At 39.3% G+C, this 20,699-nt stretch overlaps 1 long non-coding RNA gene across 1 annotated transcript; it reads right to left on the reverse strand.

Annotated features, from left to right (window-relative positions):
* Positions 1 to 7,078: 7,078 nt before the first annotated feature.
* LOC139186290 (uncharacterized) lies at positions 7,079 to 18,402 on the reverse strand. The gene is made up of 3 exons (XR_011569888.1): positions 18,249 to 18,402; positions 16,668 to 16,846; positions 7,079 to 7,426 (listed from the first exon to the last, which is right to left on the reverse strand). It is a non-coding gene; the product is annotated as an uncharacterized lncRNA (long non-coding RNA).
* Positions 18,403 to 20,699: the final 2,297 nt, after the last annotated feature.

The following is a 20,699-nucleotide window of genomic DNA, read 5'->3' on the forward strand; positions in this document are numbered from 1 at the left end:
CTGTCCTAATGTGACTTAGTATGCATATAGCTTATTTACAATAGAATAGAGGTAGCTGGCTTTCCTTTGGTAATTAAGATTTACAGGGGTCACAAATCCAACTTTTTCTTTCACACATTCTCTTTCCCTCATTACATTGAGAAGGTTTAGGCAATCATAGATAGTGAGCTGTAGGCTCCAAAAGTGCTTCGAAATGCAGGAACAAGACAACCAGAATGAATACATGGTGGGTGGAATCAGTTTATTTGAAGAAGCTTTTCCTAGAAATAACCCATCCTACACTCTGATTTGGAGAAGAGAGAGTTTGCTGAAGAGACAGAAGTGCCGGAAAACAAGCACCATAAAATGTAACTAATGTAAAAGAAACTGTAATCCTGGAAATGGAAACATGTTAGAGACAAATGATCCTTATGGAGTTTAGGAAAATGAAAGTTGGTGCATAATTTCAGTGTTTATCCCTGACTGTTCAACAGGGGCAAGAGACTATGTTTTATGTCAGTAGTAATCATGCTCGGAGAAGGCAATGGCACCCTACTCCAGTACTCTTGCCTGGAAAATCCCATGGACGGAGGAGCCTGGTAGGCTGCAGTCCATGGGGTCGCTAAGAGTCAGACATGACTGAGTGACTTTCCTTTCACTTTTCACTTTCATGCATTGGAGAAGGACGTGGCAACCCACTCCAGTGTTCTTGCCTGGAGAATCCCAGGGATGGGGGAGCCTGGTGGGCTGCCGTCTATGGGGTCGCATAGACTGAAGTGACTTAGCAGCAGTAGCAGCAGCAGTAATCATGACTAGATCTCTTGAAAGGTGATGAATTCTCTGACTTCTCAGACAGCTTGATTTAAATAGTTCACAGGACTGTCTAACCTCCTTTGCAATGAACCTGGACGGCAGGTTCTGTCCGCAGACGGCAGACAGTTATTATAAAGGGCCTGGAGGGTAGTGCCTGACATATAATATAACCCCTACCAAGATTAGCTGTTATTATGGATTATTATTTTATTTTCCTGGCTACTTTATTATTTCTCCCAGTGTGATCAAACTGTTGGGGGTGAAACTGAGTTTATAAATCTTCTTGGCCCAGTCTAGACTGTGATGATTCTGGTCAGGAGGTGATTAGTTATTTATAACCACTCCTGAAGGTAAGGTTAACCAGTTCTTTCCTAATATTATGACAAGAATATTTCTTCACACTGAGCTCATATTTGTTAATAATTGTCATGTATGATTGTCTCTTTGTTTAATCACACTGAAACACTGTTCTATGATGCCCTTCTTTCACAAACACCTTTCAACAGGTCAACTGCTGCTGCTGCTAAGTCGCTTCAGTCGTGTCCGACTCTGTGCGACCCCAGAGATGGCAGCCCACCAGGCTTCCCCGTCCCTGGGATTCTCCAGGCCAGAACACTGGAGTGGGTTGCCATTTCCTTCTCCAATGCATGAAAGTGAAAAGTGAAAGTGAAGTCGCTCAGTCGTGTCAGACTCTAGCAACCCCATGGACTGCATTGCAGCCCACCAGGCTCCTCCGTCCATGGGATTTTCCAGGCAAAAGTACTGGAGTGGGCAATAGGTCAACAGTAACCTCCAAATAGTCTAAATTCCTTAAAGCAGTATTTAAGATCTGCTTGTTACCATTTGATTCCAAAGTGATTCCAACTTACTTTTCACATCACACCACTATTTTATTTCCAGATGACCACCAAAATAGATTGTTAATCATTCCTCCTTTATAAATGTATGCTGTCCTGCCTCTATGCCTTTGCTTATGTACTTCCTGGAGTGATCCAACTTCCTACAGTTACTCATCTCTTATTAGGCTTCTCACTGTTGCTCAAAGGCCAGCTCAAAGGCCATCTCCTCCACCAAACATTTCCAGTTCCCTCAGGCTGGAAATGACTGCTGTAAAACACTGAAGTTCATGGGTCTACTTTTATAATGTTTGCCATTTCACAGTAATTTGTCTACATGTGGGAGGCGCAGTGTGCTGTCACAGGAAGGAGCTACTGCTCCTTAGACTCAGATCCACAAGTACTGCTTACTAGTTTTATAAACCTAGTGAGTGAAAGTCGATCAGTTGTGCCTGACTCTGCGACCCCATGGACTATACAGTCCATGGAATTCTCCAGGCCAGAATACTGGAGTGGGTAGCCATTCCCTTCTACATGGGATCTTTCCAACCCAGGGACCAAACCCAGGTCTCCCACATTGCAGGTGGATTCTTAACCAGCTGAGCCACCAGAGAAGCCCTTTATAAACCTAACCACTTACTTAAACTCTTGAGCTTAGTTTCTTTATTTGTAAAATAAGAACAGTAATATCTATCCTATAATGTTAATATGAGGATTAAATGAGATTGTACATGTGCTGTAAAACTCTTGGTGCAGTTCTTTGCACATTGTGTGTGTGTGTGTGTGTGTGTGTGTTAGTTGCTGCTGCTGCTGCTAAGTCACTTTAGTCATGTCCGACTCTGTGCAACCCCATAGACGGCAGCCCACCAGGCTCCCCCGTCCCTGGGATTCTCCAGGCAAGAACACTGGAGTGGGTTGCCATTTCCTTCTCCAGTGCATGAAAGTGAAAAGTCAAAATGAAGTTGCTCAGTCGTATCTGACTCAGCGACCCCATGGACTGCAGCCTACCAGGCTCCTCTGTCCATGGGATTTTCCAGGCAAGAGTACTGGAGTGGGTCGCCATTGCCTTCTCCATTTAGTTGCTGAGTTGTACCCAACTCTTTGCAATCCCATGGACTGTAGCCCATCAGGCTCCTCTGGCCATCAGGATTCTCCAGACAAGAATACTGGAGAGGGTTGCCATGCCCTCCTCCACGGAATCTTCTGAACCCAGGGACTGAACCCAGGTCTCCTGCATTGCAGGCAGATTCTTTACCGTCTGAGCCAATTTATGTTTGAAATGATTATTTTATTGCTATTATTATGTTCTCCACTACTTACAGTCATTTTGAGGGCAGGGATCATGCAGTCTCATTTCTCTTTATATCCTGCTTAGCACATCATCTTATATATAGGCTCTCCTTTGCTAAATTTGTGAGTGTATGTATATCAGTTTTGTCTCCTCAGCTATATCATACATTTCTGGAAGTCAGGGACAATGCCTTGTGCACTATAGTAAACGTGTTTTGTGCCCAGTTAGTGGCTTGGGTAATATGTATACACCCAGGTAGGAATAAGACCTGTTTAAGTACCCTCTGCTGGAGTAGGAAATGGTAACCCACTCTAGTAATCTTGCACAGAGGAGACTCATGGGCTACCATCCATGGGGTTTCAAAGAGTTGGACATGACTGAGCACATGCAAACACACACACACACACACACACACACACACACATGCACCCTCTGCTAGCAATGACACTCCTGCCCCAGGCACTTTGAACAACCCAATCTTGACTGCAGTTGTTACTTTGAGTCTTGAGGATCACTTCTTCAGACAACATTCTTTAATAAGGTTTGAAGAAATTGTGTGCAATTGAAAATAACTGAACCCAGATAGCAAATTAGTACTATTATACTTAAAACTAAGTTATGCTTGAATACATGCCAACAAATTACAGTGAGTATTGAATGTTATTCTGATGGAGACATTCATATCTTTACAGGAGGGAACTGGTGATATCTTAGGTAAGTGTGGATCAGAAAAATATCTTTGACCTAGTGCTGGTTCCTTTGTATGGCTCCTTTTGTAAGTTCCACACTCTCCATGTCCTATATCTTCCTGCCTCAGAATGGGCATGCATTGATTTAGACTCAGGATTAGTACATTTGGTTGTTACATTTATAGTTGCTTAGAACAGCCTTTAACTAGAATTTTCATAAATCATTTCTTTAAGTAATTTCATTAGATGTAATTTGCATTAAATCCATTATTGCATCAAATGTAAGGAGGATTCTTAGCATCCCCTATATTCTACAAAATCCTTGCCCCTTTTTTGGCTAGCACTGCTGCAACTTGGTTTCTCTTAGAGTTTTTAGATTTGCCCTATATTGAAGGACTGAAAAAATTTATATATTTCCATGACTTTTTGACATAATGAAGCAGCCACTGGTTGGATTCAATAATTAAAAATAATGTTCTGTTGTGCAGAAATCATTTTTATGGCTTTCCATGTGTCATACAGAGATATCTTCTATGCCTACTTATAATTTTTAAAAATTAAGCACTGCTTGAACTACATGTCACTATTACACTCTCAATACTTATTTGAGTAACTTTGGAGTTTATTCAACAAGCTGAAACTCCAATACTTTGGCCACTTGATGCAAAGAATTGACTTATTTGAAAAGTCCTTGATGCTGGGAAAGATTGAAGGTGGGAGGAGAAGGGGACAACTGAGGATGAGATGGTTGGATGGCATCACCAACTCAATGGACATGAGTTTGAGTAAACTCTGGGAGTTGGTGATGGACAGGGAGGCCTAGTGTCCTGCAGTCCATGGGGTTGCAAAGAGTCAGACATGACTGAGCAACTGAGCTGAACTGAACTGAACTTTGAAGTTTATAGTACTGTTCTTACAGTTTATAAGATGTCTGAATCCTAACAATAACAAAAATCCTAAATACTAACTTATCTAAATTCACAGTATCTGAAAAGTGTCTTGTGACAGTCATGTAACCTATCAAGCTTCATCCTCACAAATGAAGCTTAGGCAATTCTATATCACTATGGAAGTGGAAAGATTACAAACGAATTGTATTAAGTCTGGTTGTAATAACATTATCAATACGTGAAGGAGTAAATTCAGAGATGAATGTGAGATGCTAAAAGGAAATTAATAAGAAATTTGAAATCCCTTACAGTTTTTCTCTGGTAGATTGCTCCCCACAGTTTCTCTTAATTCTTCATCAGTTAGGTGATATATGTTACTTATGATTTTGCAACATTAAAACCACCTCTCCTATAGATACTGTAAGTTATTTTTAGTAACAAAACTGGCTTTTTGTTTGGAAAAGATAATTTTTGAAAGGGAAGGGAAGTTATAATTCAATCATACTTTCACAGCTGGATAGAAGTTAATTCAGTTGCTATTAGAAAAATTAAGTGCTGTAATTTTTTTTTCTTTGAACAAATGGAATTTTAGCTCTGATAGTGAGTCTCTAGACTCACTTGTCTTATTTTAACAAATAGAAGAAACTGAAATATATTCAAAGACACACAGGGCATTTTTTTTACTACTTTTTATTCTTTCTATAATTCTTTTAACTGTAAAAATTATGTCAGAAAGTACTAGTGTTATGGACTGAATATTTATATCAACCCCAAATTCATACGTTGAAGTCTGAACTTCCAATGTAACTGTATCTGGAGATGGGGCCTTTTTGGAATTAGGGTGACATGATGTCACGAGGATAGGGCCCTGAAGATGAGATTCGTGCCCTTGTTAGAAGAGACACCAGAAAGCTTGCTGACTCTCTAAAGCATGTGAGGACATGAGAAGGTGAAAGTCTGCAATCTAGGAAAAGAGCCATAATTAGAAAAACAACCATTCTGGTAACTTGATATTGGAGTTTCAAGCTTGCAGATTGGTAAAAAACAAAAAAACAAAAAACCAAATTTCTGTTGTTGAAGCCACCCAGTCTATGGCATTTTGTTATGGCAGCCCAAACAGACTAACATAAAAAATGGGAAGAAAAAAAACACAACATTTTTGTAAACATAGCCAAACTTTGCTATTTTCCCATTCATTTGGTGTTGCTGCAAGTTCAGACATTGCCTTAATGAAGTATAATTAGAAGGTAAGAAGGAAAAGGGAAGCTCAGCAGTGCATGCTAAGTCTCTGCAACTCAAATTCCCATCTGTAGATAGAGGTGTACTGCATGATTTATGTGTACTTTTTACTGTTGGACCTGCCCTAGAGATTTGATCTACTTATGCAAACAAAGATTAACTTGATGAAAAAGAATATTTATTATGCCTTAAAATTTCTCTTTCAAGTAAGAATATGTTATTCACTATTGAGTGTTCAGGGCTAAATTAGGGGATTCCTTATTATCTTGGTCAAAAGTGTTATTAGCAGAGGAAGTTTTGCAGTTCTCATTCTGCAAGGCACCCATCCATGCTGTTGTCCCAGCTTCCAATGAGAGAAGAATTATCTGAGAGGGGAAAATTAGCTCTACAACTTCTACTCAATACATAGTTTAAATATTTAGAAAAGAACTAAAACTAAAAAGAACTAAAATTGATGGTTTCTTTACAAATTTTTATATGGGTGTTCTTTATAACAACAAAAAAAAGCTCTTGATTTTCCTATTACAAGTCAAATCTGGATGGGTCATGTGTTTTTGGGAACACTGTGGTTAACATTTGTATTAAAAAGTACCAGGAAGGGCCAAGTAGATTTTGTTTAAGTCCAAAGCAAATATGTGTAAGGGTATTAATTATGACAGAGAAATATCTGGAAAGATTTGAAAATGTACTAGTTACTAGTGATTGTTTCTGGGAAATGAGACTAAAAATAATATTTTATTTTTATAATTTATGTATATTTATATTATCAAAATAATGTTAAAGCAATGATAACCAGTAGGAATTCTTACAGCTTTTTAAAAGCTATAGCTTTAAAATCAAAAGTTTTAAGCCAAAAATATATATATTTTAATTTGGAAAAAAGAGGCATTTAAGAAAGCAGCAATATAGACACATCTAGAATATAATACAGGTTATATTATTTTAAAAAGACCCACAGAGCTAACACTAAATCTTCAACTTTCCAAAAATACTTCTTTTAGAACTCCTTGTGCAGTACAAGGGTGCTTAGGTAGTAATTACAACAGTGATACATCTTATCCAATAAGGTTTTATAGTGTATCAGTTATGAGACATTCTCTCATTGGAGCCCAATAAGAATACTCTTCAACTGGTTGGGCAAATATGACTTCTCCATCTTACTCATGTAGTAATTGGGGCTCACAGAAATCAAGTGATTTGTCCAGATTGAAAGAATTAGACATGGCTGAGTCAGAAGTAGAAACAAAATCCAGTTTTCACAATACAAAACTCTGGACTCAGTATCACCATGTACTCAACCTCCCACTCACTTCAATGTATAATCAGATTTTCATTCCGATATCAGTTCAGTGGACTCAGCTTTATAAAGATCACTAGGAGTACTCTTGCCTGGAAAATCCCATGGATGGAGGAGCCTGGTGGGCTGCAGTCCATGGGGTCGTGAAGAGTCAGCAACTTCCCTTTCACTTCTCACTTTCATGCATTGGAGAAGGAAATGGCAACCCACTCCAGTGTTCTTGCCTGGAGAATCCCAGGGACGGGGGAGCCTGGTGGGCTGCCGTCTATGGGGTCGCACAGAGTCGGACACGACTGAAGCACCTTAGCAGCAGCAGCAGGAAACTCCATCTTGCCTTATCAATGATCAATTTTCAGTCCTTAATTTACTTGACTTCTTAGCAACATTCCATCCTCAAAAAAAGAAAAAAAAAACTTAAAGAATAGAAATATATAGATGTGCCATAAAATTCAAAATGTATAAGATATAACCTTATAACCAGATTATTGTGTATCCTTTAAGAGATCTTCTAGGCATATACAAATATATAGGTAACTATATTCTTTTATTTTCTTATAAAAGATATAGTAACATAATAAAGATACTAATCTAAATTTTGACTTGTTTTACTTAATTACATATCTTCAGGAGCCCTCCATATGGTACCTATAAATCTGTCTTATCTTTTTATTAGCTAAATAGTATTCTGAGATGAGCTATAATTTAACCAGCTCTCATAATTTTATTGTATTTATTTTAGGATGAGTCATAATTTGTTTAACCATTTCCATGACGATTGTTCCGACCTTTTGCTATTGAATGTAATTGTTCAGTGTATATCCTTGTACATTTATCATTTTTCACGTGTATAAACAAACTATAAGATCAATTCCCAGAAGCAGAATTGATTGGTCATACAGTATATTTACTCTTCAGATTTTGTTGTCAAATTGCTCTTCAGTGTGGAGATTCCTTAAAAAACTGGAAATAGAACTGCCATATGACCCAGAAATCCCATGCTGGGCATACACACTGAGGAAACCAGAATTGAAAGAGACACGTGTACCCCAATGTTCATCGCAGCACTGTTTATAATAGCCAGGACATGGAAGCAACTTAGATGTCCATCCGCAGATGAATGGATAAGAAAGCTGTGGTACATATACACAATGGAGTATTACTCAGCCATTAAAAAGAATACATTTGAATCAGTTCTAATGAGGTGGATGAAACTGGAGCCTATTATACAGAGTGAAGTAAGCCAGAAAGAAAAACACCAATACAGTATACTAACACATATATATGGAATTTAGAAAGATGGCAACGATAACCCTGTATGCGAGACAGCAAAAGAGACACAGATGTATAGAACAGTCTTATGGACTCTGTGAGAGAGGACAAGGGTGGGATGATTTGGGAGAATGGCATTGAAACATGTATAATATCATATATGAAATGAATTGCCAGTCCATGTTTGATGCATGATACAGGAAGCTTGGGGCTGGTGCACTGGGGTGACCCAGAGGGATGGTATGGGGAGGGAGGTCGGAGGGGGGTTCAGGATGGGGAACATGTGTATACCTATGGCGGATTCATGTTGATGTATGGCAAAACGAATACAATATTGTAAAGTAATTAGTCTCCAATTAAATAAATTTATATTAAAAAAAAGCAAACAGAAAAAAAAAATTGCTCTTCAAAGAAAATGTGCTGGTTTACACACCCATCTGCAGTACACGAGACTGTTTCCTTACAACCTCACCAATACAGTATGTAATTAAACTTTTTAAACTTTTTTAATCTGATAGGTCAATAATGATATTGCAATGATGTTTAAATTTTATTTTCTCTTATTATGAAGACTATCCAAGAGCCATTCATATTAAAATTTTATTTTATATAAGTTGTACTCATTTGTTTTCTTCTGGACACTCTATAATTCTTGATTTCCTGCCTTCCTGGTTTTCTTGCTGCCAGGCTGGTTGCTCCTTATCAGTCTCTTGTGTTGGGTCTTCCTCATTAATAGACCTCTGAATGGTAGAATGACCTAGGGCTCAGTCTCCAGCTCTCTTTTCTTTATTTTCTACTCACTGTCTAGTGATCTAAGGGCTAATGTCTTTCAGACTTACACTTCCAGCTCCAGTTTCTTCCTCAGACTTTTGCCTAACTGCCTGAACAACATCTCCACTGACGTGTTTAATAGGCATCTCAAATTTAACATGTCTAAGTTATAACTGGGACTTCCTTGGGGGCTCAGTGATAAAGAATCGCCTGCCAATGCAGGGGATGATGAGGGTTCAGTCCCTGGGTGGGGAAGAGCCTCTGCAAAAGGAAATGGTAACCCCTTCCAGTATTTTTGCCTGGGAAATCCCATGGACAGAGGAGGTTGTCAGGCTACAGTACATGGGGTTGCAAAGGGTTGGACATGACTGAGCATGCACACAGAAAGCATAAGTGAGGATCTAACCCCCTTTTTCTCCAAGTCTTCTTTCATTTCTGGAGAGAACTTACATTCCACCAGTTAAGCAAACCAAAGCAAGTCATTTTTTATTTTCCTCTTCATCTTACTCCCAACAGCCAATTCATCAGCAGGCCTACCAGCTCTACCTTTAGATTATATCCTGAAACCTACCAATTCTGATGATTCCTGTTGCTGTTACCACTTCTATGGCTGCTGCTTCTGCTACCTCAACCCGATCCAACATCATTACCCACACGACTGCAATAGCCTCCGGTTCCCAATCTTGTCTCCTTCCAGTTTATTTTTCACAAAACATTCAGAAAAATCTTTTAACAAACTGGATCATGTCATTTCTCTATTAAAAGTATCCAAGTTCTTTCTATTATACTTAACAAATTCCCAAACCCTAGGTTTGGCTTCCATGACCTGATCGCTGTATAGCTTTGTGATTTCATCTCCTGCTATCCCTCCATCACGCACTCTCCTGTAGTTTCCAAACTAGCATTCTTGCTATTCTTTGAGCACAATACTCTCGTCTCAGAACCTCTGCACTGGCTGTTTCTTTGGTTAGAGTGCTCTTCCCCAGATTACTGCATGCTGTGCTTCCTCTTCCATTTTGGCCTCAAGCATCACCTCCTCAGAGAGACCAGTCTATCTGAAGTATCTCCATGTCACCTTCTATGCCTTTATCTTGCTTTATTTCTCTTTATAACATCTGTCGTTTCCTGAATAATATTACATATTTATTTGATTATATTTCATTTCTCCCCACTTGTTGTATTTCCAAGAGGTCAGGGTTTTGTCTTTGCTCATAGAAATATCTCCAGCACCTGGAATAATTCTTGGCACATAGTAGGCACTCAATAAATATTTGTTGAGTGGATTATGGGTAATTACATATTTCAAAAAGCTCAGACTAAGTTCCAAGGTACCAAGTATGATATACTTTACCCCCAAATTTAACTGCAACCCCATCCTTCCCTTTCTCCATCTTTCCTTTCATAATTTTTTATTTCAAGAATATAGTATACTTACTTTATTTTAAGCCATAGCACATTATTGAGACATATGCTTTTAAGCTATGGTATATTGTTGAGATACAACGTTTTTTTCTTTAATATTGAATAAATCTTTCCAATATTTCAGATTTGTGGTGAGGAGAGCCAGGAACATGTTTTGGAAGGAATTTGGAAAAGAGAAAATCAGTGTTATTTTCACTTCCACCACTGGTCAAAGTCACCACTGTGGCCAATTTATCTCAGATCTCAGAACATTTTAGTATCTGTAAAAAGAAGTTATTAACAACATAAATTTTAAAAAGATCAACTCTTATTGAGTGCTTATTTTGCTCAATACGTAATAGTACCTATGAGGTAGATACCATTATTGTGCTTGTTTTAAAGATGAATCACAGCAAGTTATATTCTTCCCAATGTCTCATGGCTAGTAAGTAGTGAAGCCAGGCTATCTGTTAGACCAAAGCCTGGATAGTTGCAGAAATGTTCTGAAAACTACTGCAACAATTCCTATTTTTCACTTCTGCCTCTTGCACTTTTATACCAGTGTGGGGGTACAGTGTGTGTTCTCACACGGATCAGAGAACCACTCACCATGTGCTCCAGTTTCATTGTAAAATGTTGGCAGGAAGTTGAAATAACCCATGGAGAAGTATGTTTGATCTAAAGATTCTTGGTTGCCAAGAGATTCTCATTGCTTATTAGACTGGGAACATTTTGGCTTATTCATCTCTGTATCCATAGCACTCGGAATAGGACCCAGTATGTAACAGGTATTCAATTAATGTCGGGCAAATGAATAAATGAATGACCTGACTATAATGCCAGTGAAGCTAATGATTCATTAACCACAAATCATTCATTCAACATATATTTATTAAGAGTTTAGAGCATAAACTCACCTAATAGTCCACATTTCAGGTCATTTCAATTTTAGCAGAGAGTACAAGGTTCTTGAGCAAACCACTCACTCTCTGACTCCATAGTTCCTTTGATTCTCAGATGGAACCACCACATTAAGTCTGCTATCTCAAGCCTGTTTTTAACTAGAGACTTTTTTAAAGGAATTGATCCAATAGTTCACAGTTTATGCTTTCTACCACCTCCTACCCTCTGTGGTATCCAGGCTATTGTTTTTCTTCAGTGCCCAATTCCAGTAGCCAAGTGAGTCCTTATCTAACTAGGTCACCTTGATAGTTTGCTTGATATAGCAGTTGCTGTAGGATATATCTGACTTTAGACCCTTTTCTGGGTTACTAGAGTCCTGCCTCTGGCTGAATACTTGATCTTAGGTAGCAGACCTAACCAACTCTTTTCCCAGACCTGTGCTTGTTGCCTACTGCTCGACTCCTTAAAACTTGCCACGATCCCAAGTTTCCCTCTTTCCTGCCATGTCGGTATGGCAGACCTCCAGGTCTTGCCACCTCTGGTTTGGTTTGCCAGTCAATTTCCGACTGACTCCCTATTTGACCACCTATATTGGGGTAGAAGGAATGAAAAGTCTACTTGCATCCTTTTTTTTTTTTTTAACCTGATGATGATGCCAGGTGGAAAAATCATGGAGATGACTTTTTTCTCCTCTGTCCAATTCACAAACACCATGGACATTGTTGCTGTTGTTTAGTCACCAAGTCGTGTCTGACTCTTTTGTGACCCCCATGGACTGTAGCCCACCAGGCTCCTCTGTTCATGGGACTTCCCAAGAAAAAATACTGGAGTGGGTTGCCATTTCCCCCTTCTGTGGGTCTTCCTGACCCAGGGGTCAAACCTGCGTCTCCTGAATTGGCAGTCAGATTCTTTACCACTGAGCCACCGGGGAAGCCCGGTAAGTGCTCTGAAAGCTGTAGGTTGATTTCTGCCTGTGTTGAATTCTATATTTTTGATGTCCCAAGTTCATTCTCCTCTCATCATTTAGAGGTCCCATGTGAGTTAGTTGTCTCTTCCCAACAAGACAGCAGGATTTTTATGAATGGATATCTCAAGTCTTCTTATTCTTATATCAGTTCCAATCAGTACGAACTGACCAGTTTTGAACACTTACACTGTGCTATGTGCTTGGTTCACATTAACTTAGTCATTAGAACAATCTAATAAGGAAGGTGTGAATATTTCTATATCACTGGAGAAGAAACAGAATGTGATGGGGTTGCGATTTGAATCCATGGGTGTTCAGTTCCAAATGTCTTCAACAACAAAATGCAGTACTGGGTTCAATCAATAAATAATCTTTGTCTTTGACTTTAGGCAACTATTTAAAAAAATTATTCTTTCTCACTTTCATCAGGATAGTTATTATCAAAAAGCCAGAAAATAACAAGTATTGGTGAGAATACTGACATATTAGAAGCTGGGTGCACTGCTGGTGCAGCGTTAAATGATGCAGCCACTGCAGAAAACATTATGGTGGCTCCCCCCCAAAATTTAAAATACAATTACCATATCATCCAGCAAGTCCACTTCTGGGTATATACACCCAAAAACTGAAAATAGGGTCTCAAAGAGATATGTGTACCTGTGTTACCTGTGTTTATAGCAGTATTATTCACAACAGCTAAAATTTGGAAACAGCCCAAGAGACCACTGAGGGATACACAGATAAGGAAAATGTAGTATATATCTGCAATGGAGTTTTATTTAGCCTTAAAATGGAAGGGAATTCTAACACACACTTTAGAACCTTGAGGATATTATGCTAAGTAAAATAAAGAAAATGAAAGTGAAGTCGCTCAGTCATGTTCGACTCTTTGCGACCCCATGTACTATAGCTCACCAGGCTTCTCCATCCGTGGAAGTTTCTAGGCAAGAGTACTGGAGTGGGTTGCCATTTCTTTCTCCAGGGATCTTCCCGATCCAGGGATTGAACCTGAGTCTCCCGCATTGCGGGCATATGCTTTACTGTCTGAGCCACCAGGGAATCCCATAAGTAAAATAAGGTGGTCATAAAACTATTGTATGATACCATGTACATGAGATATCTAGAGTAAGTAAAATTCATAGAAACAGTTAGTATAATGGTAGCTGATAGGGGCTGAGAGGAGAGGGAAAGGGAAGTTGTTTTTAATAGGTTTCAGTTTTGCAAGGTGGATAAGCTCTGGAAATCTGTTATAAAACAATGTGAATATTCTTAACAACATTGAACTTTACACTTTAAAAATAGTTAATATGGTAAATTTTATGTATTTGTATTTTACCAGAATTAAAAAAAGGAATTCTTAGAGGGTAGACTGAAATACTATACAAGTATTGTGCTATGTCCAACAATACATACTCAATATGTACATGTAATTTTTCTATTAAAGAAAGTAGTTCTAATAATGACAATAGTCAAATTCTTACACAATGCAATTATTTTAAATTTTAGACTTAAATTTTTACCATATTAAAAAATGCATATGGGCAATTTTTACACTGGTGAAAGCTCAAGCCAACATGTCACGTCTCTAAAATTCAGATGGTATTTTCCTTGAGGACACATAAACATATATTGTGTGATGCAGACACACAGCTACACCACACAAACTCTGATTCTTTAACTTATTCTAAAAATGTGTACTATTTAATGAGTCAGTACTTTCAGTATGTGACAAATGTGGCCTGTTTATACTTTCCTTCCGTATATCTAAAATATTTTACATCAGATCGGATCAGATCAGATCAGTTGCTCAGTCGTGTCCGACTCTTTGCGACCCCAGGAATCGCAGCATGCCAGGCCTCCCTGTCCAGCACCAACTCCCGGAGTTCACTGAGACTCACGTCCATCGAGTTGGTGATGCCATCCAGCCATCTCATCCTCTGTTGTCCCCTTCTCCTCTTGCCCCCAATCCCTCCCAGCATCAGAGTCTTTTCCAATGAGTCAGCTCTTTGCATGAGGTGGCCAAAGTACTGGAGTTTCAGCTTTAGCATCATTCCTGCCAAAGAAATCCCAGGACTGATCTCCTTCATAATGAACTGGTTGGATCTCCTTGCAGTCCAAGGGACTCTCAAGAGTCTTCTCCAACACCACAGTTCAAAAGCATCAATTCTTTGGTACTCAGCCTTCTTCACAGTCCAACTCTCACATCCATACACGACCACAGGAAAAACCTTAGCCTTGACTAGACGAAACTTTGTTGGTAAGGTAATGTTTCTGCTTTTGAATATGCTATCTAGGTTGGTCATAACTTTCCTTCCAAGGAGTAAGCGTCTTTTAATTTCATGGCTGCAGTCACCATCTGCAGTGATTTTGGAGCCCGCAAAAATAAAGTCTGACACTGTTTCCACTCTTTCCCCATCTATTTCCCATGAAGTGATGGGACCAGATGCCATGATCTTCGTTTTCTGAATGTTGAGCTTTAAGCCAACTTTTTCACTCTCCACTTTCACTTTCATCAAGAGGCTTTTGAGTTCCTCTTCACTTTTGGCCATAAGGGTGGTGTCATCTGCATATCTGAGGTTATTGATATTTCTTCCAGTAATCTTGATTCCAGCTTGTGTTTCTTCCAGCACAGCATTTCTCATGATGTACTCTGCATAGAAGTTAAATAAACAGGGTGACAATATACAGCCTTGACGAACTCCTTTTCCTGTTTGGAACCAGTCTGTTGTTTCATGTCCAGTTCTGACTGTTGCTTCCTGACCTGCATATAGGTTTCTCAAGAGGCAGGTCAGGTGGTCTGGTATTCCCATCTCTTTCAGGATTTCCCACAGTTTATTGTGATCCACACAGTCAAAGGCTTTGGCATAGTCAATAAAGCAGAAATAGATGTTTTTCTGGAACTCTCTTGCTTTTTCCATGATCCAGCAGATGTTAGCAATTTGGTCTCTGGTTCCTCTGCCTTTTCTAAAACCAGCTTGAACATCAGGAAGTTCACGGTTCACATATTGCTGAAACCTGGCTTGGAGAATTTTGATCATTACTTTACTAGTGTGTGAGATGAGTGCAATTGTGCAGTAGTTTGAGCATTCTTTGGCATTGCCTTTCTTTGGGATTGGAATGAAAACTGACTTTTTCCAGTCCTTACCATATATTTCATTGCATTTGAAAATAATAGTCTTATGTAATATATGAAAAAATTGAAAAAGAAAACTACATTGTGAGTGAGAAAATACCTTCAATGTCATAGCTTTCTGGTATATTGAGAGATAATCCCATTGTGTGTCATTTTTATTAATAAAAGTTCATATTGACTTAGTATTTATAATATCATATGTATTGTTTCTAATTCTTAAAATGCCAAAAAGTCTGAAGTGTTTCAGTTTCTCTAGCACAAATAGATGCCCATGGATTTGACAGGAAACTGGGAAGTTTCGCTGCTCAAAGATATTGGCCTACTGTGGATATCTGAAATGCACCAATAATGATGCATTGCTTTCTGTTAAGCTTTCCTCTAATTTAGTGGCTCTTTTCTAAATTGCAGATATTCCAGGAAGGAGTAATATACTAAGTAACTCACACCCTATTATGAAATAATTGATCATGTCTTTTCTCTGGTAGGAGGAGTTACAGGGGAAGTCCCCATGCAGGACTTGGGAAAGAAAACTGGCTAAGGAAGGTTCCGATCAGGTAAAGACTGCAAAGATTTTCCCTTCTACCTGAACAGAGAACCAAGTTCCTTGTCCTTTTTTAAAATGAATTTCTCAAATGCAAGTTTAAGCCTTGTGGATACAAGCAAAGTGAAATGGAAATCTGGGACAATTACCTAAATTATTTCATTTTTAAAACCCTTCATTAAGGCTAAACAGGGATTTTTGGCTTAAATTATTCAACTGGACTAACTACATTAAAATTATCTAAAATTGCCTTGCTCTCTATTTCACCTTATCTTTTTAGAGAGACAGACCTTAGGCTGTGTCTGCTTTACCCTGTATGGATTGATTTGGGGCCAAAAAATTCAATTAATTCTATTCACAAAGGGCCTTCATGGAATAGAGCAAATGGAAAAATGAATGCTTCTGGTTTCTGGCTGCCCCATTCTGCTCTCAAGCCTGGGAGGGTCCGAGCCTGATGTATTTAATGCTCCCAGTTCTACTGGTTCACTGTGGATCTGCATGGGTGTAAGCTTGGCACATTATTTTAAACATATGATCTTCAAAGACTGTTTTGCTTTGGGACAATCAGCAGAGCCAGTTCATTGTTCTAGAAGCAAAGAAAGCACACTGAGGCAATGTGTTGCTAGCTTACATCTACTGTATGCTTACCATGCATCGGAAATTTATTATCTCATGAATCTGAAGGTTATTGCCAAGTGGCGCAGCAGCTTCAACTCTGTGCAACTTGGCTCTTCAGCCCATGGCTCAAGTGCAGGTCAATGCTGAAAGGCCGGGAGTATGGGCTCCAGACTTGGGGTTTACATAACCATATGTGCCTCAGTTTCTCTCTGTAAAACAAGAGTAAAACACTTCCTGTCTCACAGTGTTGTTGGGAGGATAGAGAGTGAAAAAAGTAAAACACTTAAAAGAGTGTCTGTGCATAGTAAATTACTTAATAAATATTTCCTATTATTATTAATGTCATTATTACTATAGTCCCTGTAGTTAATGTAAGCAACACTTCCCAAAGGGATTGAGTGGAAATTCCTGTATTTGTCACTAAATTTACCCCTACCCCCATAATTTATTCCCCCTTGCACCACTCCCATTCACCCACCATTATACATTCTCAAAGATTAAGGTTAGCTTTGGAACAGAAAATTTAGGCAGAGTTATAAATCAAGATCAAATGAATTATTTTGGTCCATGGGACACTCACATGCTTATTTCTTATCTTTTTACTTAAAAATCTATCCTAAACGTCATCACAATGATGGGATTTGTGTAGCACTTTATGGTGTTAGCATATTTTTATACTCATTATCTTATCTGATGTAACATCACTCTGTAAAGATTGTGCAGGTGTGACTTCCTTCAACAGAAATTATGTCAGAGAAGTCAAATCTTTTGCAGAAATACTCCCCACTGGTGGGGTTGAGGGGATGCTCCGACTGTAGAACCTGGGGCAGTAGAAGTTGAGGGAAGAAGCAAGAAAAATATTTGGTATTAGCCTAGGAGTCTTAAGCTATTGGGATTGTCGATATCAGGCCTAAATCCAAGGGCAAGCGTGAAGGGATTCTCAGAAAGGAAAAAGAGAGAGGGGACAAAAAGTTTAGGAAAGCAGAAAAGGGAAAGAAAAAGCAAGCCAGCAAGAGGTGGAGAGATGGAGCAGAATGCAGGGTTGCTGACAGCAGTTTCTCCCAAGTTGCTGTCTGCTTACACCCAAAAATGGAGGTTCCTCAACAACAGGGTCTTTATCTAGGTCCTTAATTTCTCCTCCTGGCACTTAGTGTAGTATTGTTGAGTGCTTAATGAATTGTTCTCTCCGGTGCAGAGGGCTTCCACTACAGCAGCCTCTGTGAGCTTAAATGATGGGAAATGGTTCATTTGTCCCATTGAGAAGAAAGGAAGACCTCCTATGAAGTCAAGGAATTGGATGAAAAAGATGGGTATTCTCTGGGGTAGTTGAAATTAGAGCTCTGCGGTCTGGAAAATAAACTGTGCTTCAGTGCAGATACATTTATGGAAACATCAATAAACACTGTGATTAAACTGTAGATAGAATTCCATCAGAGAGAACAATTCAAATAGTATACAAAGTTATTTTAAACCCTAAACTCCTATTCGTATTTTCAGGTAAAAATTACATTTTAATCAACCAGATGGGTTATTTAGATGATTTTGTTAAATTCAAATTACATGAAAGTAAAAATTTAGTGTCACAGGTTACAAAAAATTTACTTTTCCTACCTTTTCTTTGGTGTGCACTTGGCAAATAACAGCTTGTTAACATTGAAAGTTTTGGTGGAGGCAGAGACTGTTTCATTCAAGAAGTAATTATTAGGTAGCTATTATGTGGTGAGCATGAGGCTTATATTGGGGGTGTCCTGCCAGAGTTTTTGCTCCTGAGGAGATTAAAATCTTTTGGAATTAGAACACAGTGTGACCACGACAAAGGCTCCTAGAGATACAAGCGCAAAGGACTGTGGGAGCTCACTGGAGGGACAGTTAGGAGAATCAGCTTGATCTGTGCTCTAGTTCTCTACCTGGTAAAAGAGTTGGTGATGGTGATGAGCCATTCTCTGTAGAGAGCTGCACATGTGCAAAAATATAGAGATGGGAATATTCAGGAGTTGAGGATGCCGGCTGGAGTGTAGAAGGGGACTGGAAAAAGAGACAAGAATAGGAAAAGTTCAAAGTTTATTTGGAATGCCATGGGGGCACCATTTGAGGAATTTAAGCATTTTGTTAGTGCTGGGGGCAGAAGGAGGGGCCAAAAGAAACAGCAGAAATGAGACAAGGAAGAGTGTGCTTAGATACAATGAGATGATAAACTCTGCATTTTAAATAAAGCCCTCTGGGCTGCCAGGGGTGGAATGGGTTGGGAGAGAATGAGTGTGACTAAATGCAGTTGGGGATGAATGAAAGTGAAAGTGAAGGCGAAGTTGCTCAGTCGCGTCCCACTCTTTGGGATCCCATGGACTGTAGTCTACCAGGCTTCTCTGTCCATGGGATTTTCCAGGCAAGAGTACTGGAGTGGGTTGCCATTTCCTTCTCCAGGGAATCTTCCTGACCCAGAGATTGAACCCAGGTCTCCTGCATTGCAGGCAGACACTTTACCCTCTGAACCACCAGGGAATATTGGGGATGAATGAGGAGGCTAAATAAGAGACCATGGCAGTAATGGAGAGAAAGGGGCAAGTTTAAGCAACACGAAAGTGGAAGAGTTATTGGAACTTGGTGAGTGAGAAGGAAGAGTCTAGAAGACACAGGTTTTAGGTTGAGGATCCAGTACTTTCTTTTAAGAGATGGTGTAAAAGGGAAGATGATTTAAGATTGCTGAACTGGGGGAAGAATTGTTGAAATTAGCATTGTCTGGAATGGTAAGCATCTTGGTTTCCTGGCTCTGTCTTCTGGTAACTTCTCTAAAACATTGTTTTTTTATTGTTCTGCCCTATCTTCCCTTTCTTTCTGTCTGTGACTCCCTCTTACTCTATCTCACTGCAGTTTTCTTTCATCCTCACCTGGCCTGCTAATGCTTGTTTCCTGATTCTCCTGTTTGCTTCCTCCAATCCACCCCTACTGAAACTCAGCAAACACACACACTTACAACAGAGAGAACAAATACTGAACCAACATTTTTGTTAAATAGCTTAACTGCTTTGTGGAGAGGGATTTGTCAATGCATCTGTTCTAAAGAATTTTCTTTTAATAGATAATTTTGTGTGTGTGGAAACCAGATCAGCAAAGCACTGTTACTATGGCCTATCCACAGAGACCTGGAAATTGCTATACTAAGCGGAACTGATTAAAAGGTATTTTACTTGTTTGGAATAAAACTCACAATCTGTTCTTGAAAATTGTTGCTACTACTTGGCCGGGGGTAATCGAGGACAGGACTATACCGTTTGTTATATTCTAGGGCTGTGACTTGTGATTTTTTGTCTATAGACAACAGACTCCCTCCACAATCAGATAAATGCTACATGTGAACACTGAAGGGGACCCATTCAGAAAAGAGGGAACCATGGAACAGGGAGCACCAAAGTTGATTATCAGTGGAAATAGGGATACCACCAGATACAGAGCTATGACACAGGTTGGGCAGATCCACCATAGAGAAACATAGTGTTTCTTAAGCATACCCTTCTGTGATATTGTGTAAGGGTCTTGCTTACAAATCCAAGTAAATCTGACCATTGGATCATCTGGATGTGTGAGTTCTGATGATGTCTGACCCACTGAGTGAATGCTACCCTGCCATAGGAAAACAAAGGAGTAAGGGGAATCTGACAGCCTTTCACAGTGGAAAGAGGCAAAGTCTGCCTGGTCTTTACCCAGAACATGGACACACACCTTAGAGGTACTATGGTAGATAACTAAACTTCATCCATCCAGGCACCCTGACACAGGCAATTTAAGGGCAGGGATTCTACCAGATAGGGGCCAGCTTGTTCATGCCTCCATTATTCACGTCCCAGTAGGGTGACTTTGAGTAAATTACTTAAACTCTTCAATTGAGTAAATTATTTAAACTCTCCAAACCTCATTTTTCTCTCTGTAGATGGAGAATGACACTATACACCACGTTGGGTTGGGGTGAAAAGTAACTGAACTACTGTGCTTAGTCTGTTGCCTGGCATGTAATGAAAGTTCAATAAATAACTGGTGCTGTCAGTGGCTATCTGATGGTCAGATGCA

Source organism: Bos indicus, chromosome 2 (assembly GCF_029378745.1).
Source record: "Bos indicus isolate NIAB-ARS_2022 breed Sahiwal x Tharparkar chromosome 2, NIAB-ARS_B.indTharparkar_mat_pri_1.0, whole genome shotgun sequence".
Lineage (NCBI taxonomy): Eukaryota > Metazoa > Chordata > Mammalia > Artiodactyla > Bovidae > Bos > Bos indicus.